General features: G+C 44.3%; 1 protein-coding gene across 1 annotated transcript in view; it reads right to left on the bottom strand.

Moving 5' to 3' along the window:
* The window catches only part of LOC126557350 (serine proteinase stubble-like), a 50081-nt gene extending 43738 nt beyond the window's left edge, over positions 1-6343 (bottom strand). The window contains exon 1 of the mRNA XM_050213079.1: positions 6264-6343. The gene's annotated coding sequence lies outside the window, so the exon portion shown is untranslated. The remainder of the gene's footprint in view (positions 1-6263) is intronic.
* Positions 6344-26042: the final 19699 nt, after the last annotated feature.

The raw sequence follows: 26042 nt of genomic DNA, 5'->3' as shown, positions 1-26042 counted from the left end.
GTCTGGAGTGTGTGTGTGTGTGTGTGTGTGTGTGTGTGTGTGTGTGTGTGTGTGTGTGTGTGTGTGTGTGTGTGTGTGTGTGTGTGGTACAAGATTTACGCATCACCAGTGGCTAGATGGCCGGATTTGTAGCATTCTCGACAGCAGCAGCAGCAGCAGCAGCAGCAGCCCCTTTTTATCCTTCATTTATCAAGCCAGCGTTGCCTGATCGTGGACGATGGTAATCGGAGGCCGAAGGGGAATTTCTCCGCTGAAAAGATGTGCTTCCGTTTCACACGCCTGCTGGTGAGCTGGTGGGTTTAGACAAAACGATTAATAATAATTATTCGTAATTTATTATGGGCAGCATTATCCGACGCCTCTGGTTACATGGAATCGTTTAGAGCTTACATTTTGAATGCTGGCAAACGGTCCGAGAGCAGAATTTCGATAATACAAAATTGTGTTCTTTTTTGTTAAAATATTTAACCATTTAAAGTTCAAATTTAAATCAGCTAAGGTTTGTTTCATCGTTGGATAATTATGGCCTTTGAAAAATCGAAACCCATATTCTATTAATAACATCCTACACACTAATCCAGGAGTGTAGAGTTATGTGGTATTTTTCAATTTCCAGTTGTCTTCATACCCTCGGAAATCAGTTTCTCGGTGCACAGTACAAATGCAAGACAAACGCACCCTGCCGGCAAAGTGGAATAAAATTGAATTAATAAATATACTCTCCTGGTCAGCAGACAGCTGGTGCTTCCTATTACGAAGGCGATTTACAATGCTGCCCTGGTAGCGCTGTTAGCCGGTGCCACCGTTTCGAACACTCCCGGGGCAAACTACTGTGTGCGTCAATTGCCAGCCCACGTTAATCGGGACCTCGAGTTCCAGTTCAAACGGGCACGTACGACAACGTTCGCCAAAAGGGAATCTAACGAACGGGCCAATAAATAAATACACTCAATGATGACACTTGACCAGTTTCTCGAGGCCTAATCATGCCCGGTTCGAACGCGGGTGGGTCAACGCATCCTGCTGGCCGGAATGCAGTCGGATCGATTATGTATCGCAAAAAAGGAGGTGGACAAGTGTACAAACGCACGCCGGCCGATGGAAGAACCGATGCAACGATACGATACCACAAGTGAGCGAGTTTTCGTTCAATCGAACGAAACGAGCGTGTAGGCATCCCGCAAAGTGAAAATATAATTGTATTTGTAAAGAAAAAAAAACGGTTAAAGCGCAAGTGTTTTTTTTTTGTTCCTACTTTTTTATAGTGAAATCGCAGATGGCTTATAGCAACGGGAACGGTGGGAAAAATAGGCTTTGGTTCAAACGATTTTTATTCCAATAGTGCGGCAAGCATGGAAGCGTCGAAGCACACGACAGTACGTGGGAATTGTTGTTCAAACAGCAAACAGAAAACAAGTTGACACCAGCACAATATCGGGAATACCGATTATGCCACAAAAACGTGATCAATCGCACTGAGTGTAAAACGTTTCTTTTTATTCTGCTTTATTTATTATAATGTATGTAAAAAATATGTTTGGTTCACTAAAGATGGCACCTGATCGCCATCAAAACATCGATCATTGATCACCTTTAGTCGACAGTCATTCTCGTGTAATCGTTTCAACGGTTCAACGATCAAACTGGATCGATGTAAGCTGTAATATGACAATTAGAAAAAAAAACATGGAGAATCCCCAACCATGACATTGGCGTACTCTGTTGCCACGGTAGTTTACCACTTCAGCCAGCCTTTTCGCGTACGTCGCATCACAACTTGCATTCGCCGATCGTGAGCAGAATGATAATTTATTTGTTAAGTAAAATGATCGTAGTCAAGATTGAAAAAGGGAAGGAAAATCTGCAACCAGTGCTACGATGAGAGAGAAAAAACAAACAAAAAGCAAGCTATAGATGTATCACCGGTAAGGATTGATTTGTAATTTTATCGATCGGTGGTACGAATCGGTGTGTGTGTGCATCACCCAATGGAATGCACCGGTGAGAATGTGGCAACTTCCCATGCGTCCCGATTGCGTTGTTGCGATGTTGAAAAGATAATGTCATCGGCGATTGACACGTGTACCACTATTGCACCCCTTTTTTGTGCTAATATTATCCACTCGCCGTTTGGCTGTCTGCTATCAGCGCGAACCAATTATCATATTCCGTTTTCATTTTTGCTGATCGCGTTCGGGGTTTGAGGCTTCCGCAGGGAAAACGTTCGCTCCTCCAACCATTTGTTTAATGCAGCGAATAACATGTGTATTTACCGTTAGCGAGCACATAGAGAAGTGCAGCGAATGAACTAGTTTTTATGCTCATCTTTGTTTTACTTTTCTTTTTGTATGTGAGTGCAATGGTTTGTGAGGCGGGCAACAAACGTAAAATCTTTGGTTTTTCTTTCAGTTTTTGACGTTTTACGATTTTATGCCAGGAAAAAATAGAACAGAAAGAAGTTCGTTTGCAAGACTAGCTCTGGACGTGGATGTATATGACCGACCAACAAACGAAAACGTGAATTTTGTCCAAGCAGACTAAAGAAGCTTAAGAAGTATGATATGCCAAGTGTTTCTAAGGAAACTATCCAGCATCTTGAGTTGTCAGATTTAATGGATACAAAATGAATGGATCCTACGAACCCAGACACCTTTGAGAAAGTGTTTCCAATAAAATGCTATTTTGCCTTCGGAGGACAAGTTGGGGTCTCTTAGTTCGACGCGTCCACTATCGGAAAGATATTTTTTACAAGCGCGATCAAGTGCGCTCAAGAACAATTTTCCATCAGATCTTCCCTTTTTTTGGCTAAACGATCTACTAGAGCAACACCGTCCTGCCGTGTGAAGACCGGCGTCATTATCATCTCTACCACCCGACCGTTTGCTTAGTCTCAGATATGTACAGCGAACCTTTCTTGTCCAAGATATCTTTCACTCTCTGTGAGGCTATTCTAATATTTGGATCTAAACACAGTTCCTTAGCTAAAATCTACTTCTCTGTTACTCTTAGATTTTTCCTGTTTTTTTTCCAGTAGTGAGATTTCTTCAACTACAGCTAGAACCAGTTTTTCTCTTAAATCATAATTTTCACTCCAATTGACATCTTCCCCTTTCATTTGTGCATGCTACAGACACTTAACATTCGCCAGCTAATCAAAAAAGAAAAGCATTAAAAATATTCACACTCATCTGTGACTGCATTCTCTAGTACCTCGAGTGCAGTGCTCAAAGGGAACGCTCCAGTTCACATTTCTCCGAGTACTACGCATCCCAAACTCGTCCCTTTTCCCGGTGGAGGAACCACACGCCGCATTACCATAAACGATTGCTTTCACCCTTTACCCTGGTGTTTGCTAATAGATGACAATTCACCCGAATCGACTAAATAACATGCCCTAGCGCAAACTGATGCTTTTAACACTTTCATTGTGTGGCTGTTACGTTATGAGTTTTATTCTTTTGCTCTTTCGTCTTGCGCCGTGCACCGGCATTGTATCATTCTCATTGTAACTTCACCACCCAAAATAACAATTTTCCCGCCATACTGGAAGAGACTTTCTCTTACGCTGGAACGGTTGAAATTGTGTTTTGTGTGCTCAACATTACCACTTTTCACTTTGTTCCTGTTGCCCTAAACAGGATGGTTTGCCGGGCGCAATATGTTAACCGTCTCGGTAATGTGCCCATCGTGGAACAAAGTCCAACCCTTCGAGCGTCACCTCACCGACAGGCAGGGTGAACAATGTTTAGAGATTCACTTTCGTTCGATGTAAAATAAAAGAACCGTCCCCGTTTGCCGAACCTTTTAGAGTTGCCCAATTACGCTTGGGCTTGAACGGCGAAGTGTCTCGATCCCATTCAACGCCTCTGTCAGGTTTCAAAGTTTGACTACGGGTCCGAATATGGGCCATAATTGAAAATTAAAATATTGTGCACTGCACGGATCTGTGGACGAACCTTAGTTTAAGAAGATTATCATCGCAACCATCGAACATCATCGACATGGGCTCGTCAGTATGACTGGCGGGGGTCGCAAAACCTATCATCACAAGGCATCGGGGGAAAATGCCAACGGTAAAGTGTGGGCAAAGTCATGCTTTACATCGAAATAATAGAATTTGGCTGGGACTTGTGTGTTTTGAGCGACTGTCGCTTTCACACGATCTGTTTCAAAGCTTACTGGTTGAATAGTTAAATTATCACTTGGAAATGTGTCATGACATAATTCGATAAAGTATTTCCTTTCAAAGAAATATTTTGCACCATTCAAAGAGAGCATAACTGAGCGCCAAAGTTTCTCCTCCGCATAAAAGAGGAAACGAGCACCGATCCGAAATATCATAATCGATCTATCGGAACATCTCTATTAATTGATTACTTCACTGACCATAACGACACCATTGGGAGAAAACAATTCCATAAAGATAGCAATTTTTGATAAGCCCTCGTCTACTGCATTCGTTCCCTCACCACAATGCAGCGCCTAAATATGGTCCAGTTTTTCGGGCACGGTCTGTTAATCGCAACATTTTCTCTCCTCCCGACTTCCCTCTTCACAGAGCACACACACACACATATGCACACGAATTTTCGCATCTGTCCCCGTTTCGGGTCGGCCAGCCTATGGCTTTCTTTCTCCATTCCCGCAAACGCATAATTTCGATTCCCGAAGCTAATTGAATATCACATTCCGGGGGCCGCCATTGCCGCGAAGCAAAACAATTCCCTCCGCAAACAACAATCTCCAATCACCCTAATCAGCGATCGCTCCAAACCGCCCCAAAACCGATCATCACGTGTGATGTAGTGCTGTTTTCCTTTTTGCGTTCTTACCTCCTTTCTCCTGTATCGCCAAGGTTTTTGTTGGCCGCTGTTTGTTGCTGTCAGTAGGAAGCTTTCATGCACCATTGGCAAACGAATTGGCCAACGAATGGATGCTCGGGGTTGGGGGCATCATTCCGGAACGTCATATTCGCGCGTCACCGCCGGAAACAAGCCGCAGCAACACAGGGATTGTCAGCGTGCCGTGCAAAAATAAAACCACCGGGACACGAGAAATTGGCAGCCGTTGGCCCCCTATCCCCGCGTGTTTGGTTCGGCAGCGCTGTGTTTGGCTTTCAATGATTTCGGATTCAACTCCTCGAGTAGGGCGTTGTACACCCCAACAGATGTCGGTATATTTCGATGGGTTTGTTTTTGTTGCGTGATTTTAGGTTTTCTTGGGTTCCAAACTCTTCGTGCATCAGATTTCGTTCGTTACAAGATCTAATTTGAAGTGAAGTGAAGTTATGGTCGCAAAAAATGGGCATAAACCGCAGCCAGTTGTCTTAGTTGGATGGCTTTTTGGAACCGCATCTAACATTCACTGTTTCGGAGATCTTGACATGTGGCTGATTATGTCGAGATTTTTACGTACCACTTCCGGCCAGTTGAAGATGTTTCTAGTGGCATACGCATTACACGTATGCTGGATGTAGGATATAGGTCGACCAAAAGGTACTTAAAACCCGTCGCAAAAGTTGTACTGCTCGCCTCTGGTTTTTGACATTTCGCGATCAATGTGCGACTGCTCTAATCCCTATCGGTATGAAGACAAACGTCCCAATCCGACACATCCACTTCGCCAGCAGGCGGGAAAGTTGAACCAATTTTTTCGGGTGGTGGTCACGCGTTCGCAACCACCAGTCGAAGGGTGCAAAAAGACGTTTCTACTTGCCGGCCGGGTCGATCGAGCGACAGACACCGGTTGGTCGGAGTTCGCCTCACGCTTCAAGTACAGGACCAGGGCTGACGTACTGGATGGATTTTGTGCGAATTTTGAGCCTTCGGGCGGCAACAGGCGTCGGTTGTCGATCAAGTTTGCGCTGGCCGCCCAAAATTCCGGCTCGATTTCTCTTTCAACACGGGCACGACGATGATTGTGGATTAAATTTCTATCCCTTCTATGGGCAGTACAATCCGGTGCAGAAGAAACCGCGACCAAGACTCGCGTCCCATCAATCGATGAACGAACATTTGGGATGCGAAAACAACTGTAGATAGTATCTATTAGATCAAATATATTTTTAAATCAATATATGAGGGTGACAGCTTCATTTTCATAATTGTCACATTTACATATGGTTGAGCTCATATTTCTCTACCATCAACAATCTAACCCAAACCATTGATTCGGGCACGTGGCGCAGGAGAAAAGGTGTTTAAACAACTGTATTTCAACATGCCACAAATAAACAATATTTTCTTGAACCCCAAGAATCTTACCTGGACACTGGGAAGTCTACAACCCATCAGAATATCCGCTTGCCCTCTGTTTGTGTGAGTGTTTGTCTGCCTGAACCGTGAGTCCGTCCCAGTATTCACCTTTCTTTCTGTTATTATTTGCTATTAACACTGCACACTCAAAATCGACGGCCTCTCAACCCGAGCCAGCGGAGCTTAAACTGCACGCAGTTGGGTAAATGTCTGAAAGAAGAACAAGCGAAAGAGTGGTTCAAACACGTGAGAACATTTCAAGTTACGATTTGCTTTACTAACATTCCGAGCCAGTTGAGAGTAAAGAAAGGGAACGAGCATATGTGTACTGTTGAACAGGTGAGTTTGTATGGCTGCGATGTAACTTTGCATACGGATCGAAGCGTATGCACGATCGAAGCGAAAGTTGATGTCAGGATGAAACATTTTTATGTGCAAGCACTTTGGGCACGCGAGTAGTAGACCAAGCGTGTCTAACGCCAAAATCGTGCCAACCTTTTGGAAAGGTGGAGTCAGGGCTGGAGACTTTATCTATCCCTTCGGGTGTTGATAATCTGCGATAAACGAATCGATGTATATGAAGCCTGGAGCAACATCTGTGCCTGTGGTTCGCAAATATATTTGTTGAAATAATTTATCATGAATATGATTTATGCATACATTCTTGATATCGTTACAATAAAGATTACTTCAATGTTCTATTGGTAAATAAGTTTGAAAAGGAAAACTTAATCATAAATTATGTATTTCGAAACAAAAACTATCATTTCTTCGACTGCAACTTCGAGCTATTTCATTCAATTCAGACATACTTCTCCGATTGTGCTTATTTTTTGTATCGGATTGCTTTCATAGATACTACGGATTCAGCTTTATTTACCATTCCGGCGCAGTGCTCTTTTACCGCATAGACCAAAGAGCGCATAAACCAAAAGAGCACAACTAAGGCACATTGCAAGCAACTGTAATTGCAAAAAACTTATGGAAACAAAACACCCCAAAGCACATCTCTGCGCTTCGCCCATTTACCATCCACATTCTAACAGTGGGATGCTGCTGTAGGGCAAAGGAGTGCAAATAAATTGAATTCATACGGCACGGCACGGCGAGCGTAAGCAATAAGTGAGCTTATGAACAAAAAAGATCAACAAAGAAAACGGCAGCAAGCAATATACCACGGCTGTGCGAGCGGCAGGTTCACATTCTGCCAGCCATTCCCTAAGGCTAATTATAGTCGATAATTTATCCCTCGCTTGGTAAGGGAAACCACCAGCGGGCCGAGTGCTACCGTAAGTACCGGGCGTAAGTACAGTGAGGAGTGATCGTTCGTTAGAGAAATATTATGATAGATCTTTTCGATCGGGGAAAGTGGTGCATCCGCACGCTATAATGCTTTCATTATTGTTTGATTTTGTAAGTTATTTTGAACGTTATTTTATGTATAGTATTTTTATAATAATTGTACAAAACTGTAAAAAACAGCTCAACAAAATAGTACATTTTGTTCAAATAATTCAAACAAATTCGAACGAACGACTTAAAGCGACGAACCCTTTTGTACAATTTTTCCACCGTCATATTTTTTGCATTACTTGATCGAAGCTTCCAACCGTTAACTTTCCAAAAGGTTTAAAGATAGCAGGAGTCATCAGTGACCCCTTGACGAACATTTGCCTTACAATCCATACAAAACTGCGGTATTAGTAGCGACCAAACGCAGCAAGCAAAACCACACTTGGCCACGTTCTTCTGCAGCGCGGGTTCATTTGCACCGTAGATATGCAGCATCATGGAGGCATAATTTCGGCGCAGCGCGCAACGCACCGTGAGCAGAAAGGGTTGATTGATCGATTGATGCATGTAGCAAGATAGTGTAGGCAAACCCACGCTCCAACGTTGGGGAGTCGGATTGATTTGATCGACTCGCTGATACATGCGGAAGGGTCAGAACATACGAGACCGGCACCTTCCGTTCGATCGGTATCCCATTAGCGGGTGGCTTATGAAGCGATCAAACGAATGTTTTACTGTAACCAAAAAGCAAAAAAAAAAAAAAAGAGCGCTCTTAATCGTTGATCGATCCAACTACACGTAGTAAATGGAATCAGGGAAGGAGCGACAAAAAAATGCTTCTGAGCGTTTGGCTTTGATCTTCGTACCGTTCGACCGACCGACGTAACCACCAATCGCTTCATGAGGAGTTCTTTGCTTGTGCAAAAGTGTAACTGTTATACAACCACCAAAATGTAGCTTTTCTTTCAGTTTTGACCTCAATTTTGTTTCTTCTAAATGCGAACCAAAGGAACCAACAGCACTGTAAGCGAGCCGCCAGAACTGCAAACCTATTTGGTGATGATTTTACTGAATTGATTCTCTATCAGGAATCGGTTCAATCATTCGATTCATTTGATGGTGCGTAAAAGCAGACGGTAGGAACGGGTTCTTAAAGCTGAAATTGCAGCCATAGCCCAATTTCTTCGCCGCGAATGGGCCATTGCTTAGATTTGGGTTAATCGATACCGATGAAAACAGACGATTTTGTTCAATTTACGGAGTCTGTTTGCTTGCAAATGTAGAAAAGCACTTTTGATCATGACTTTAGAAGATTTTTTTATTTATTAACTATTGATTATATATATTATTCTCTTAATATCATTTTGAATATAGCATCACAAGAATACAAAAATACAAGTGTTGTATTTACATCACATTAAATTTTCGTAAAATATTTTTGTCATGATTTTCCCATCTATCCCAGTAGCGATATGCACTTCCTATCCTACATGGAAATTTCCCTTTCCAATGACATTGATTAGCCTAATGCGCGACTCGACAAGGGTCAAAAGTGACAACTGATCATAGTAAATTACCGGCGATTCAACGGACAACAATAGATCTACCTTCTTTCCTATGATACCAGACTTGCCTTAACTGGCACGTCTCCCATCCAGATGGGAAAGAAGGTCACGTCCAGCAACTTGGTCCGTCTCCTCGTAACCCCAAAGCAACCAGAAGTCTAACAAGACAAGGTATACCTCTGGCAGGATGAAGCCTTTTATGGCAACGTAGGTTCCCGATCTAGCACCGAGCCGAAATCACCCAGAAGCTCAATCAAACGCTGTTACGTGCGGGACGGACAAGGCAAAATATTCCTCCCTTTAGGGACTCAGGAGTCGAGCGACCAGCAACAAACCTGACAAACCTGCGGTAGCGAATGCAGTGCATTATTCAAATGAATCAAAGGGAAAGCGCCAGTTTGACGATCGTACACCATCGCACGCCACACCAACAACGAGCGCATCATAATGCACCGCGACTGTCACGTATTCATCATCAAGATAGTGTGCATCAGGTGGTGGAGGCTGAGATCAGGGGAGGGGACTTTTACTCTATCTGGCACCAGTGCCATGCCGCCAAGATGTCTCGCATATACACGCCACAACAAAGCGTGTTGTGAAAGAATGTGAAGTTGTGGCAGCTCAATGGAGATCGGCACACACGCATACACACACACACACCAAGCAAAAGTGAACCCCTTCGGAAAATCTTCAAACGCATGCTCTTATCATTCGGGTTCGTAACAAAACAGACGTGCGCGTGTATCGATGGGAAACAACAGTACCAAGCTGTCTGCATTTGCAAGATTCTGCGTACGTGATGAACGTAGATCAAAAATGTGTCATCTTTTACCTCGCTCACCGTGTTGGCAGATCTAGCTTGGGATCATTGGCTTACGGGGCAGCATGTTTTTGTCAACGAAATGACGGAAGAGAAAGATGCAGCACAATGTTCAGTGCACCACGGCTTTTCACTTTTACTACTCTCCTGCTCATCTTTCAGCACCGATAATGGACCCCATCATTACCAAAAGGGAAAACAGTGTTAGCTAGTGGTGCTGCTGTTGCACTATTAAAATGTACAGAAGAGGAAAACATTTGAATCGAAAGTGAGCAGGGCCCGCGACAGGGTAAGCTTAGCTGCAGTGAAGGAGTGCTATAATGAGCAGATTGCACTGCAGCAGTCTCGTACGAAAGTGCAACGGATTGCAAAAGTGAATGGACAAGTGGAAGAGGAAAAAAGGCCCCTAAAAATGCCCAAGGAAATTAAAAAAAAAAATTAAAAAATAGTTAGCTTATTGCAAAATGGAATGCGATAAAAAAAATGTTTTAAGTAGCAAAAGCTCTTTCAACCATGCTCTGCAAAAACATTGGAACTGCTTAACTCGCACGGTCACCCAAACGATCCCAGCGCAACTTTGTCCTTCGTACTACTAACCCAACTATGCGGAAAATAGGAACGGCGGGCGCAATTCTTCATCAACGAAACAGTCAATTGACCCTATGGGTCAGCTAATAGATTCACCGGGTGGAGAACTACTGTGGCATAAAGCTGGAACTTGGCAAAACATAATCTTCCAGCGCATTACCATCCGTTTAGCATACAGTTTACTGGTGGGTCCATAAATATTTCATTGCACTCCATTCAAATCGCTTTCGCGGTCATTCGTATGCCAAAATGGGGGACAATATTTTTGCATCACCTTAACCACCTCGACGGACCTGGTCCGTGGTCAGCTGCACGGCAGAGACCTTGCAGTCCTCACACACTGCTCACACTGCATTGGAAAAAAAGAATATTTTTAACCGCCCGCTCGACAGGCAAAGGGTTCTCTCTTTTGCTACAGCTACTTAACCAAAACCTACTTTTGTCCTCAAACGATCGATTCGTATCGGGCGATGAAAACGCCGCAACAAGAGTGGCTTGATTTACGACGCTAGATGCACACACACACACACACTCCCACTGGTTTAGTTTGGCGCACTCTATCCTCACCGGATAGAGTTTGTTCCACTTCCGAAAATATTTTTCCAACCTAAACTGCAGCAATCCACGATCGACGGGGCATATGGTGACCGACGATCCTCACAGCAGCCGATCGCAATCGAAACAACAATCTGGCACGATCGCTGTCCGGAATAATGGTGACGGAGACTAATGCACCAGGTATACCTAGCAGATCCCGTTCGCCGAAGGTTGGTCAGTGTGCACCTTTTTCATTTCCAAGCGCAACATTGCTCGTCGCTACCGCTCTATTACTGGTGCTTTTGCTTTTGATGATTCTTTTATGTAAATGCGTACGGGCGATAGGGGAAAAACCGATCGCATAGAACGATGCAAACGTTCGCTTTCGTTGAATGACAAGCGCGGCGCACTCGGGAGAAAGATTTATGTACTCAAAACACAACAGAGCTTTACATGTCACTTTGAAACCGCAATGGGAATGCTGGGACGCATAAAATTTACTGTTGAAATAATTCAATTAATTCTGCACGCAGCCATTCTTGTATGGAAACCCTTAACATAAACTAGAAAATTATTAAAATATTTAAATTACTCTCTCAGGAGTTTGGAAATCCTTATCAACCATAAACTGTTTCAACAAACATTCTCTGCTTCGAGGATAAAAAGTAAACGCAACCACGCTTACAAAAAGCCATTTAACGTTTATTCTACTCTATTAGAAGGCAGTAAAAGTTTTACAGCAGCCAATCTAAGCGCTGGAATCAGTTTGGAATTAGAAAGCGTGAAATTGATAATTCTTCTTCTTCCACGCTGATCCTCCCGGAACGGTTCTCAAGCCAACAAAAGTTGGTGGATTTATTAGCTCCAATCTTTCCTGCAATATTGTTTTCATTAGTCTTGCCTGCATTTTTTGTGTTGTTTCTACCAATAACACCAAACACCGGTCGAGTTGAATGATAAACGATGCTTTTAATTAAAGGATAAACAAGTTTTGTTTGGTAGAATTCTTAAGCTCGTTCGCTGCTGAACACTTAAAAACAATTACGAAAAAAGACACAATTTTAGAAAGGCCATCTATAACGATATCTCAGCAGGTTGCCAAGAAAGTACTCTTTTCCTTCCTCTCAACCTTTTCAATGAATTCGCCCACTTTTCGATTTTTTTTTAAAGCAACCGAAACGCCAAAACAATAGCCGCCCTTCGTTTCGACGTGCTAGTAGAAGTTACAACTGTATCGAACAACAAGCTAAGCCTATTAAACGTACCTTTACTCTTCACTGGTTTGTGGCTCATTTTTCTCACGTACGCTAAAAGCCACCGAAAGGGAACGATAAAGATAAACGCAAGGGCACCCCTAAGTGCAAACTCGGCTGGAGACTTTCTGGAGGTACCGAATGTAACAGCAGCGAGTAGAAGAAAACAGAAAAAAATACTTGGGACCACAAAATAACGTCTTAAAGTGGCCTAGAGCGGTAGGTATTGTCTGCTTGATTCCGTGTTTTTTTTTGCCTCCTTTCTCGAGCAACTTACTTCACGATTTGACATGATCACATCGTGATGATACGGGAGCGTTTAACTGCACTGCAGGAGGGGCAGGGATTTGTTCGGGCGCTTCGAAAGGGAATTCAATTTATATCGATAATAGATGATGCATTTCCATGTGAGACCGATTAATTCCGCTGCTACGCGGTCAAAGCGGCACGCCGAATTTCATGCCCGGTAGCTGCGGTGTGCCAAGGCATGCTCTTTCTCGTGACAGTGAACGATAAATTAGACCTATGCGCTAAGCACTAGCAGGTGTACTTTGCATAGCGTTGCACGGGATAATGCAGACGACGGCAGCACACAATGGCAAAGCGCCACATGCAGCGTAACTAGTCACGGTGTCACGAAATGGGCGTGAAACGGGGTAGCGATAGTTGGGTGTTAAAACAAATAAATCAATATCGACTAACTGATGTCGATTGCTGGTTCGAGACACGTTGGTTGTGTGGTTAGGCTTGAAGCTAGTTCATTGTGTAGATTGCTTTAGTAAACAAATTTTTCTTTGGAAATCGTTTTCAAACCAGGAAGTCCAGGCACCGACTCAAAGAATCCTGTGACAACATGAACCAATCTACACTTTTCGTACTAGCATTGAGCATCACTATAAAATAATTATACATATTATCCAACATTAAACGGTAGCTTCACCATACTCGATTCTACTACTTCTCCTCTAGTTTACCATACTTAGCAGGTAAATTAGTACCACTCGGCACGTTTATCTGCTTCAGTTTAATCGGCACCAGCAGCTAGTAACAAAGTATCATTGATAACTACTCATTAGCAACAGCTAAAACAGTTTTCCCCCGTATCAATCAAGCACAGTAAATGTGTCATCAAGCGTATATCCTGTTTGGTAGCAGAAAACCCAGACTGAACTGTTTGCCCCCTTGGAGCACACAAAATGACCACCTCAAGACAACAAAAAAAGAGTACAGTTCAACAGTAAATAGCTGCAACAGCCATAAAACAAAACCTGTACAACGTTGCGGGCTTGGGTTTCCTGTTCAACATGCTCATTACACACACGGCCAGAAAACGCGTACGACTCATACGCAAACCGGCCGTTCTTATCACACAGTGCGCCCGCTTAATCACTCAATTATCTCATCGCAGGGAGTCCCTGGAACGCAACCCGAACGCAACCCCATTTCAAGATGCTGAAGGAGTTTTTTTTTTTGTTGTTGTTCGTTCAACCTTTTTTTCCAACCAAACTCCGACCCGAAGCTTCTGACATCGTCCGCACTCATCATCATTCTTTTATCAAGGAAGGATTTTATTTACATGTTTTTGCACTGCTAGCTTGCACTTATGCACCGTGCCCATCAACAACGTTGATAACAAGAGGTGCAGCATCTAATTAGCCCTGCACCAATTGCGCGTATTTCAACCCTTAACTTCACCAACACGATTGCTGACCACGCGATTCGATTAAATCAACCGGAGACCATCAGTCGGAGCTGATCAGGCAAGGCAAGCGAGTAAAAGCAGCATGACAAAAGTGATGCAGATGACAAGACAGGCAAGCTCCCTGGATACAAACTGCCACAGAGTTACAACATTTGATTATAGGCATTGAGCCAGGCTAAAGTTGACGTACTGAATGATCCACCGTTGGTTCAGGTGTATTCTCAAGAAAAAGCTGTTAACAAAAAAAAAAAACTAAAATGAAACAAAAACCAAAACCAAACAATAGCCAAAGGTGGTAGAAGATGATGAAAATAACAGTCGTGTAATCAAATTATCACACATTCTCTCGATAGTTCGCAGCTATAATACTATAGCTCAGTGCAAAATACCAGGACATAAGAAGGGACGTTTTTCTGATGCCAATTCTACAGCTGCATGGCAATGATCTTTTAATGATTCGCAAGCCACCCCGAAACACAATAGAATAATCGTCACGAGGTGTCACGAGAAGAAGAAAGCTGACTGGTTCACATCGTACAAGATAAATCAACGCGTATTCTGTCTCGTGTGTACAACATTTTATTTGGAATAAAAACGTGTGGATTAATTTCCTTTGTTATTCTTTCCATATGCAGAAGATGGGATTGTTTGAAGTAGAAATAGTACAGACGATTGACATATATTATGTATCATACTTTGTCGCATACTTTACTCTAGAGTGTGGGTCCTGTGGTAGAGCACACAAAGGCGACAGATCTTCACACAGCAAGACCACGAATTAAAACATATTTAACCACGTACTGAGGATTGATTATTCATCTTCGTGGCATCAACATGTCTAGTAAGCCATTAGATGACCGGCATGGCCTAGCAGGAGGCTTTTTTAAAGCATGTCGTCGTGACAAGGATTGGTCAACATAAATTCTCCAAGAAATTCGGTCCTTGAATGCAGCTTCCCATCCATGTGGGCAACTGATCTCCGAACCTGATCTCAGGTGAAACCTTATGGATCTCAGCGGTCTAGAAATATTCTAAATCTCAACAGACGGTACAGGCCACCCTATTGACGATGGCAAGCCTTCACAAGTAGTGACATTTTGTCAATGCACAGTTTTCCTACACAGAACTCCTCTACCACCTCGAGTTTGTAGCTATCATCGAAAAGACTGTCACAGTCTGATCCTCCGTCAAGTATTTCGTCTTCCTCGCTTTGATCAACACTCCACTTTGATCAAGTTCTCCACTTACATATAGCACATAGAGCATATGATCACCATGACCTAGTAAGCCATTAAACCAAAAAAGATATATTAATCTGTCGTTCAGCAACATAGCAGGCACTAGGCATAAATGGCACTAACCAATTACCACCACAGCAACCAGCAAATGGGAGTAAATGAACCCACCATAACATATCTCGGACGCACTCTGGGGTCACCAGCCAAATCGTGCAAACGCTCCCAATCTCTTCGTATGACAGCAAATCAGGAGTAAATCCGGAATATCGGTCGAAATTATTATGCGGTAATCGGCCGAAAATTACATCACCCCAAAATTGCACCAGGTGCTGGGGGCTCTGTGCTTACTGACCGACGGAGCCGGTTGGCCCAGCTGACCGCAATGCTAGACACATCCGTCCGTGTGGTCGCGTGTATGGTACGCTGGAATCGCATCCCGGGACATGCGTTTTCTTCGTATTTTGCAGACTCTACCATTTCACCAGCTTTGCTCTGTGAACTGTGGTTGCGATGGCTTTGCTGCATACATCCATACGTGTACCCCAAATTTCCCTTACGGTGCACAAACACTTTTCTCATGCCGTCTCGTCGATCCGTGGATCAGTGGATGATTTTCCACTTTTGGCCAACTTTTCTCCACTTGTAACAACACACAAGCAACAGTAACATCACAAAACGTTCCAGTACATGGTACCCTCGGACTACTCTACCAAGCCTTCCCTCTCAGCCTTCCCATTCCTTGCCCAAACCTTGCGTTCGTTTTCCTTTTGTTAGTGTGTTTCGCACACGATCACGTCCCGGTCGCCAGTCTTCCGACCTGCTCGTCTCCCATCCCGCCAGCGCAAGGGAGCAATTTTGTGGCCCCGAAAAATCATTCCAACGCCACCCCGTGCTCCCGTACAACCGCCGTGATCGAGACGCGTTCTCTCAACAGCGCACTGGGCGCACCGCAATTATATCGGAATCGTATTCCGATTCTGCGGTCTCTAATCATCTGTTTTCGCCATTTTACCACCTGCTTCTTGCCTTTTGTTACGAACCATCCCCATTTCCATTGCACCCACGATGCTGCGCCTGCGGGCGGAAATATTTGGGCCTGTATGTGTGCGTTTGTCTGGTTTCCACACTGGAATGTACCTTTGCCGAGCCGTGGTGTGTGTGTATGTGATGTATTTGCAAGCTGCGCCTCCTGTTTTTACCCCTAAAAGCACACAGTACACACGAAACGTTTACGTAACATTTCAAAAAAATCAACCTCAGCGATCATTCAACCCAACTTTTTTTTTGTTCCGTTTTCGGCAAAAGCTCAGTAAACGGAGAAGTTCTTTTTACTTAAACGCACGCAAAAAACACTGAGTACGATTGGCTTTCGTGGTTTTCGATCGCGAACTTTATTATTATCACCGCCATCTTCATTATCATCCGGTTTGCGTTTCGTCCAGCGCTGGCCGTGCTGTAACTTTGCCATGCGATCGTACAATTTGCAAATTCATTCACACAATTTGTTAGATCTTTACCACGGCTACACGGTAACGCAAAAAGCAAGTAACGAATGCATCCGCTTGGTTTGCGGTTTCAAACGGCCACTGCCAGGCATCGTGCATTTCCGCACTTTGACTTGAGCATAAAATTCACTTACACGGAACGCAAAACACACACAAGAAATGCTCACCCAGCATTATCATTATCTTCAGTTGCAAATGCGTTTTTCACTTTGTCTTCCCTTTGTCCATTTTCTTCCGTTGCTTTGCGGTCAAGGTTATCGGTTATCGGCGGGACACTGCTGCGGGACCGTTGTAGCTCGCCATGTTGTATCTCACCGAGAAAGTTGACTTTATGCAATCTCGAAACATTCTACTCTCAAGAGTTTACGTTCACCGTTCTCAAGCGTGTGTATCAGCCGTCAGAAGTCCGAACACTGGGATAATTGCCTAACTTTCTCACAATCGAGAATGGGCGCGAAACGGCATCGAGAAGACTGGCGAAAAATCAACATTGAGGGCATCGACGGGCAACATTATGCGGTCGTTTACCTCCGGGTGGAGAAGATATCTTCTTTTGAAAGCCTTCTGGCTGGTTAAAAGTTTAATTTACTTACGGCCCTACAACTACAGTGCAGTGTTGCTTCTATAGATAGAGATAACAACTAACGATTTTGCAATCTTCTTTACATCGGAAGTAGAATGGGAGTTTGATCTCTCTTATTGTAATAATACCACAATAATACATTAATATATCCAACGATTTTTGAAAAAAAGACTTCAGACATCGAATCTTCATTAGGTGGCGCAAGATAAGTTGGTCATTGTCATTACAATTTCATCTCGTTCTCGATCTCTCGTTAATTGCGTTGGAGTATTTAGAGACGTGCGGGAAAAATCAACAAGTCCCCTCAGGGAATTAGTTTACTTTCAATTTCATCCACTCCAGCGAACCATTTACAACCACAAAAAAAGCTGAAAACTTCCAGCTGATTTCGTGCGGAGGTCCCCGACGTCATGCCGGTCGTGGTGGTCAGAAGCCTGAGATCGAAAGTAAAATCCATCGCCCTGTCGGGAATACACGGGACTTCTTCCACCGCACCCTTCCTTCCGACGCTTGGTTTCGGAGTAATTTCGGTAAGTTCAGAGATCACTGAACAGCGCTCGGCGGCAGGCCCAGCTTTTTCACGTTCACCGAAACCGAGCGAACTGTTTTCAACCGGAACGCGGCAAAAGCTAGGGCCAACGATTCGGAGCGCATCGAAAACGTGCGATAGAAAAGCAACAAAAAAAACCCTCAAAAGCTGCTGGTCAGATCTTGCTCCCTCGACTACGATTCGACGTCCGGTCCAATAGGATCGAAGCGAGCCGAAGAAGAAGCTCAAATCGTAAATCACGATTCATCAATCATTATCACTATATGAAAACTCCGGAGGTCAATTGCGGTAAAGTGTGGTGTTTTTTGGCGGGGTGTCGTCGAGGGGTGATGCCGAGCAAACGGTGAGGTGGAGTGAGTTTGGTTATGTTCCATTCTTGTAGACTTTGTTGCTATCTCACCTTTTCTCTTGGTTAGGAATATCGATACTGGGACGGATTATGACCCGATCAAACGTAGATACACGTTTGTGAAGAAGCTTTTCTGACACACTGCCAAAGTGCACAATCCCGAAAGAAACCCTCCTTCACCGATGCTCCAAACTGTCCCCCAACAACTTTGTAAAACTTTATTTTCCCTCACTATTCGTCGAACAATTACAATCAATCGAACATCCATCCGACGCCTTTTTCGCCGTTTTTTGGAGCACACAAATTATAAAATGATTAGCATAGGCCGAAAATGACCCCGCTTTTTCTAACCTCGGATCTTCGGAGCATCATCCTGCCGCTACATCGTCTGCAACATGCGCATATCGTGTGCTTCAGTACCAGCCTCAGCAACGAATGATGAAAGTCCTCTATTAGCGAGAAAGTTAAGCCTTTTTATTTTCAGCCTGCTGTCTGACGGTGGTGCTGATATCGTTGGTAGTCTTATCGCCATCGGAAGTGGGCAATTGTGACGCTATCACCTTCACCAGACTGACCGAGCATGCGAGAGTAAGATGCGCGTAGATTGGCCCGCACGATCAAACAACCGCTCAAAATTCCCAAACACGTCATAACTGTCCGGTACGTAAAAATATCCAGCGAAGGAAACTGTTCAGCGATCAACCTGATAGCATCTGTTATAGCAAAACAGATGCCTTGAGATGGTGCTACAGCGTACAAACACACAGACACTGGCTAGCATATGATATGCAAAGCTGCAGCATGTCTGTCGTAGATGGGAAATGATTATTCATAAACACTAGCATTTTTTTCTCCCAAATTGATAATTATCACATCCGTTCCGGTCTAGAGTTTTATCGCTAGATTCTGCTTTAGTTGTTGCTTCATACAAACCTTTTTTTTTGTTGTTGATTGAGCGGGTTTCGTTGTATTTACGTATGCTCAGAATGCGATTTAAGATTGGTTTTATGCTTGTCTAAGTTGATCGATAGAAGCACCGTTTACCTGGAAATAGATAAAACAACAATCATCAATCTATGTTATTTGCTTGATCCCATTAAGATAGAATATAGCAGTAATTAAACAATCATACTTTTCGTACTCTATGCCTCTAACAACTGTTTTCTTGGAAAGGATGAAAAATAAAGTCAATTTTCGAAGTTGATTTTTAACGTATGATTTCAATTGAAATTTTTCTTCACTCTGTACCAAAATAAATTTAACATTTTGGCAGCAATTTGGTCTGCTGCTTTCTGCAGTTGATGATATAAAATGAAGAACATTTCACACACACGGCACATAAAATACCCTTATCCGTGTGCAGCAGTTATGCAAAACGATGCCAGATGGCACACATAAATCCCCACCGGTTGTGCCATCACCGTAAATGGAGCGATGCAGAAAGGACCTCAAAACCTTTCACTCCATGTTTGCTGCTCAGCAGTTCCACCTCCATACCATTCCCTTCGGTACATTGCAATGACCGAATTTAGATCACGTGGTTAGTGGCCGGCCGTTCTACATCCATCGATCCCATCCGCGGCTTAAATCATGTAACGGTGTTATGAAAGGAAAATCTTTTATTTATTACATCGTACGCGACCTCTAACGCTGTGAACCATATTGCTAAGCGGCAAAATCGGTCTCACTGCCAGCATGCTCGTGTGCCGCATGTGCGCCATTGCAGACTCTCGCGTTGCATTGCGATCATCAGCACACCACCGCACCACACACGCAAGAAGAAGGTCATCCTTGCCAATGCCAAAGAATTGGATCTTTTTCTAGTGAAATGGTGAGTTGAGAAGTGGGGGGAGTGGGAGGGAAAACTAGGTCTTTACCACATCATCCATCCATCCGGCACCGGACGGTTCGGAGACTTCGAACGATACCACCAAAGTCGCACCAAAAAGGTTGGACACGGCGACGACGCACTATTTGTTTTATGCTGTCTGCAGCAGAACAAGATCACTCGCGGGATCCGATACGCAATGGTGCAGGCAGTGGAGAATGATGCCTTGTGATAGCGAGGGTTGGCAAGTTACCGGTGTTGGTTATCGCGATACGCTAACCATCGCATTTGCCGTTAGCTTTTACTTCTTTGCCAGTTTCGCCCCTAGGGGCGGAGGGAGGACGATGCAGAACGATTTCGCTAATGCGCTTCGCGGCGAAGAGCGAAACCGGAATCGTCAGGACGTTCGACTGCAAGATGCAAGAAGCAAGGGTAGCTGTTGCATGTGAAAACTGGGGGAAAATATACGGTTAATTTTGTAGCAAAACAAAATGCAAGGAAATGCGTAAGAAACGGTTATGCGAAAGGTACAGTTTTGTTGCGCCAAGTCTAGCTGCCAAATATCTCTCTCATGTGTGAGTTGAGTGAGCGGAGTTGTTTTGCGGTAATGAGTTAGCTCATGAGCAGTAACTTTAGAAGAGCTTTAGTAAGCTTTTAACCTTAAGCTCCTATGAATTATGTGGTCAATAGCGTTGCTATCGTTGAACCTGTTTTTTTTTTCAATTGTGTCAATTATTTCTCAATCTAATGAATGATCTCCGAATCTTCCAAACAATCTCCGTACTCTAAGAAATTTTTCTTCAATTATTTATTTATTTTTAAGTATGACGGCATGTCTCCGCACTGAAATAATGTTTAACCTAAGCTCATGAGGTGTGACAAAGATTCTAGAAATACTTGTCCTCATTTCAGCTAATCTTTCGCTTGATTTATTTGCTTGAGCCAGAATAAGAAGTTGATCAGAACCAGAACTTCATCTGGGCTACTTCTTGACTAAAAACCTTGGCTTAATGACTTACTAGACCGCACCGGCTCTTGAACGGCTTAATAGCGCGATAAAGCGTAGTTGGATTCCCTGTCCCGGGACTGGGGAACGTCCGTAATTTGAATTAGAATTTTAACTCCGTTTCTACCGTGTGAAGACCGGCTTCACCGTTGCCTTACCACCGGACCACCCATCAGAATCCAGACTCGAAATCAGAACACATCGGCTTTAAAATTGTTTAAATAACATTTAATTGATTATTGGAGTGAGTACTACTGACTGACCGATTATTGATATTAATTTCAAAGCTTAAGCTTCGAAAATGCATAACCAAACATATATAACAATCCTACTTCCCAAGTAGTTTTATTTTACACAAATCTCACACCATCATCGATGTAGATAAGAATCACGTTGCGGTCCAAATAGCAGCTGCGTGCTGCATCCCTTTTGTCAGTTTTTCAACTCAACCCACCCGCGGTACGCTCAAACGGAAGGGTTAACGCACCATACTGTTCCATTTCCACTCACACCTCATGAACACCTTTGGCTCGCTAGCCCATACAAACCAACTCTTCCAAAATGCACACAAAAGCACACCTTCCGACCCCAGTAGGGATGATCGCCACCTTCCATCTGTTTGCTTTAGTAGCTGCTCCACCCTGTAGTAACCGAAACTCCCAACGGAGAGGAAAGCTTCTTCTTTTTCGTCTTCTTACTGTGCAACCCGCTCCGTCCATTGTGCACAGAGTGTACGTACACATGTTAGATTAGATAAATCAACAGCCGTAACTGGCGAGAATGCGAATGTGGGGAGGAATAATTTCGCACATCGCGATCATCAACGATCGGTAAGATCGCTCGCGTATGGTCGACGCATGTCTGCGATGCAGTTAGACTCGATGGCCTTTCAGGAAAACAGAGAGAGAGAAAGAAAAAAACCTTTGGATACAAAATTACGCAACGGCGCAAGAAGATGCGATCCGATCGGTATAAGGCAAACCCCACAGGGACTTGGTGTGGCGGGTATCTCGATCGAAGATCCCGGGTTCCATTGCGCAAGGGCAGGCGCAACCCCGTTTATCAGACGCTCACTTCCACTGGCCCTATTATAGGTCACCCGGTAGATTTAGAGGCCGCCACCATTCCAGCAAGCAAGCCAAGATGCGTGCTGATTCGCTCAAACTGCCCGCAGGGAGTTTCCCGCAGATTCCCGCAGACCGTATGGGACGAAGGAAACGATCGGCGTGGCGGTGGTGGTGCAGCAAAACCAGATACCGGTAAGCGTGGCATTGCCACTGGCCATTGGCCTTTTGGCAGGTGGAATGTGAGGAAGTGGAGCAAACAAATGTACCCCACACCACCGCTGGCGGTTGGTTGCAGTTCTCACTAGCACTAGACTGATTTATCTGGCTCGCGCCGCACGGTTCGGGGAAGACGGAGAAAGCAAACGAAGGGGTAGAAAAACAAATTTAACACACAGATTAATATAAGTCCAAAAGAAATAAAACCTCGGTCTGATGGCGCAAGAGACGGTAGAAAAACAGCCAACTTCGTAAAACTAACCAGCAAGGTGCATATTCAGTGCACAACTCGAATCGGTCGGTGCATCGGTCCGGACGCAGATATAAGCCAGGTACGCTCGCTTCGCGCTAGAGTCTTGCTAAATTAAATAAAATTACACTACACATAAACCGGGATGGACGAGATCCTAACTTCGCTTCACCGTAACCAGCCGGGATAGCCGGCCAGCTCGATGACAGAACTGTGTGTTCCAATTATTTCTTCATTTGCATCTAATTGTCCCGGTGCGGCAGATACGCATCGTCACCTTCGAACGGGCAGAGCAAACGACGAAGACGACATTGGACGGATTGCGCAATAAAAAGGATCCACTGGTAGGTAGGGCAGGTAGTTCAATTATATCATAGAGGTGCTTAACGACATTTTTTTGTACCCAGATACCCTGCTGCTGGCGAACGAAAATGCTTCCAGCGATGCCGAACGTGGCAAAGATTTATTTAATGTAATAAACAAGCTGGAGCCCGTTTTCTCAAGTGCTCATAAAAACGAAAAATATAAAATGTCATTCCGGAAACATTAAACTACAACTAGAAATCTTGTAGAAATGCGTGTCAAGGTGCGTGTCCAAGAGTGTCCAGAGAGCTGCCATAGCATTGCAAAAAGTGTTCATTAACGTATGACTTTTCACATTTCTTTATCGATGCCAAATGATCCATTTCAAATTGCATCCATTTTCGCTTAGACGAACCAAAAGTTGATTGAATCACACACATTACCAATTATGATGCACATCTCACATCCAGCCAGTAACGCATTTTAGATAGCAAAGGAAGAAAACACTTCGTTAATTCCATACGTTAATAAATCCCACCACTTGTTCACCACTGACGGCACTCACCGATCCCGGTGGAGTCATATGATCTAGAGCTAATGACATTTTCATTTTGATTTATTACCCCACCCGATAGCGGGACCACTCTGTGAGGACGTCCACTGCCCGACCGCTATATGCGTATGCGTTCGTGGTGCCGGTTGATCGTTGGCAAGATAGGCTGACCGACACCGCACCGCACCAATCCGATGGATCAATCGGCACGACACGCAAACACGGTGGTCCCGCCTCGGTGGAGGGTCGGACCCTAACACCCTAAACCTTCCCGGACCTCTCGAGACATTCCGGTGCAGCTCCGAAAACGCTACATTGCGCGAACAGCATTCCTTCGCCATTTCGTTCGAATGGCTGCCGGACCATGATTCCGATGCGTCCGGCAAACGTTACATACGTTACAGAAAGCGTTCTCCACGTACCACGCACGTACGGCAATGTGTGTTTACGGCAGAAAACCTGTGCCTACCTGCACGCCCGATAGCCGCCCAGAGCACCGGCAGGGTCTGGTGCAGCCCTGATGGTGGTTTTGCCTCGGGGATCAAGCCGAAACGGAACGGGTTCATCACTGGTAGGATCGTCAAATGGCTCGTCCGCATGCCAGACCGATCCTACTACAGCCGTGTGGTGTAAGCTGACCCATCCCGGTGCGTTCCTAATCGTTATGGTGCGATGCGGACGTGCACCGATCAAATGCCGAGTGCTGAATTGTTGTGCACTTTCTCTCCGGTGCGCTCTTCTGCGGCATCAACGTGCGGAACGAACCGTACCCACACTACAAAGTGTTTCTGTAGATCAGGAATGCATTTACCACAGAAACTGAAGCTGTTAAACAATTTGTTCATCATGTTTGAGTATTTTTGCTTTGTTAGAAATTTTGCCTTGAGTGACAGTTGCTAGACAATTCGCGTGTGAATCATACGTCTTCATTTATAGAGAAGAGATCATTTTCTTTCACTTACTCTCAAGTCTCAACAAGTACAACCATAGTCGTAAGTGTGGGCATTGAAACTACTTGACTGCCACTGAACGATGAACGATACCTTACTGAAAATGCTGTGTAGATCACTTCAACTAAGCACCTGTTGAAGAAGGTAATAGGCCTTCTTTACGTTCAATAGTAAAGAGAGACTGAACTTCAGACGTAGCACTTACGAATGAAAGAGCATTATTAAATTTTAGACCAGTAGAAAACAAGTGTAATGAGTTCAACAACAACTGATCCATAATCGATACTAAAATGGCTAACTTAGCTATAGGATCTAAGGTGTCAATGTGCATCCCAAGAAAATTGGCTCTATAAGTGAAGTAATTTTAATCGATCAACGATTAACTGATAATTAATGAAGCATTAGCATTAAAAACCATGTACCAGCACCACAACACTTCAGAGCGATTATGGGTACATTAAAATAATCTAATGATCGTCACAAAGATGGGGAGAAACGCCATACACCATCGGAATGTTCCTGATTTATGGTTGTTTGTTTTGGCGCTTGCCGTTCCAGCAGTGCAAACATCCAGTTGAGTTATTGTTGCATCCTAGCAGCAGGCAATCCCTTTGCTCGTACATTACACGATCTATTTACATGTTGCTCTTCTAACGCTCCCTAAGCTTGCTTGGTAACGATTCCGCGCACTCTTGTTCTGGCTGTGATCTCTTCATTTTTGTGAACCGCACGCCAAGCCACAACATACAGCGTTGCTGTTCGCTAGTGGCCCGGTACGGCTTCTTCCATCCCGGTTTCCCTGTGGCCAAGTGTTGATTTATTACTTGCCTAGCTACACTCATGGCAGGCAAGGAGAGTTGTATTGCAGCAGCAACATGGAAGCAGCTTTACTTTATGGGTCTGTGAGCGACGATCAACTCTAACAGGCCAGGTTGACCGGTTTGATTTATGGAAGCAGACGTTGCTGTGCGTTTCCAGCCAATGATCACTCCGACTGATCTGGGGCTTGCGTGAAGATACGCTTAACAGCATATTGAACATTACTCGATCCGCAAAATGATAGTAGTACACAGTCGCACCCCAGAACAGAACATTGGATCGGTGTGAAGAACGCAGGTTGTTTGTTTCACCCTCAACACCTTGCATGATAGTGTAAGCCCCTGAACGCTTACCACTTAGTTCAGGGTGAGCAGTGTGCGTGAAGGAAAATTTTTCCGGTCTTCCTCCCGCCTTCTCCCATAGCCGCTGGATTGGCGTTTTCCATCTCAACTGCTCAATCAAGAATTATGTTGAAGAATTGTTCTCGATCGAACAAAGTCCCGTTCCGGAACTCACGACTGCTCTAGCATTGCGGTAGCAGGTGTTATCCAGCAGCCTGTCATTATTTCAGTTCATTTGCGGCATGTTTATGGACACACTCACCGAATGCTCAGGGCATCTTTCGTGTATCAAGCAAAAGGTGGCATTGCGGCCACTGTGCTGTGTTGGAGATCACTGCTACCTATACACTCTCAGCCAGCAGAGACATGCCACGGGAATAAGCCATGAGGTAACGCGAGTTACTTCAACTATGCCCTTTCTTTACGACATACTGAGCTCCCTGTCCCGTTGCTTGAGTGCGACGATCAAGCC

The sequence above is a fragment of the Anopheles maculipalpis genome, chromosome 2RL, assembly GCF_943734695.1.
Source record: "Anopheles maculipalpis chromosome 2RL, idAnoMacuDA_375_x, whole genome shotgun sequence".
Taxonomy (NCBI): domain Eukaryota; kingdom Metazoa; phylum Arthropoda; class Insecta; order Diptera; family Culicidae; genus Anopheles; species Anopheles maculipalpis.
The sequence above is the reverse complement of the archived record's forward strand: the minus strand, read 5'-3'. Positions and strand labels throughout refer to the sequence as shown.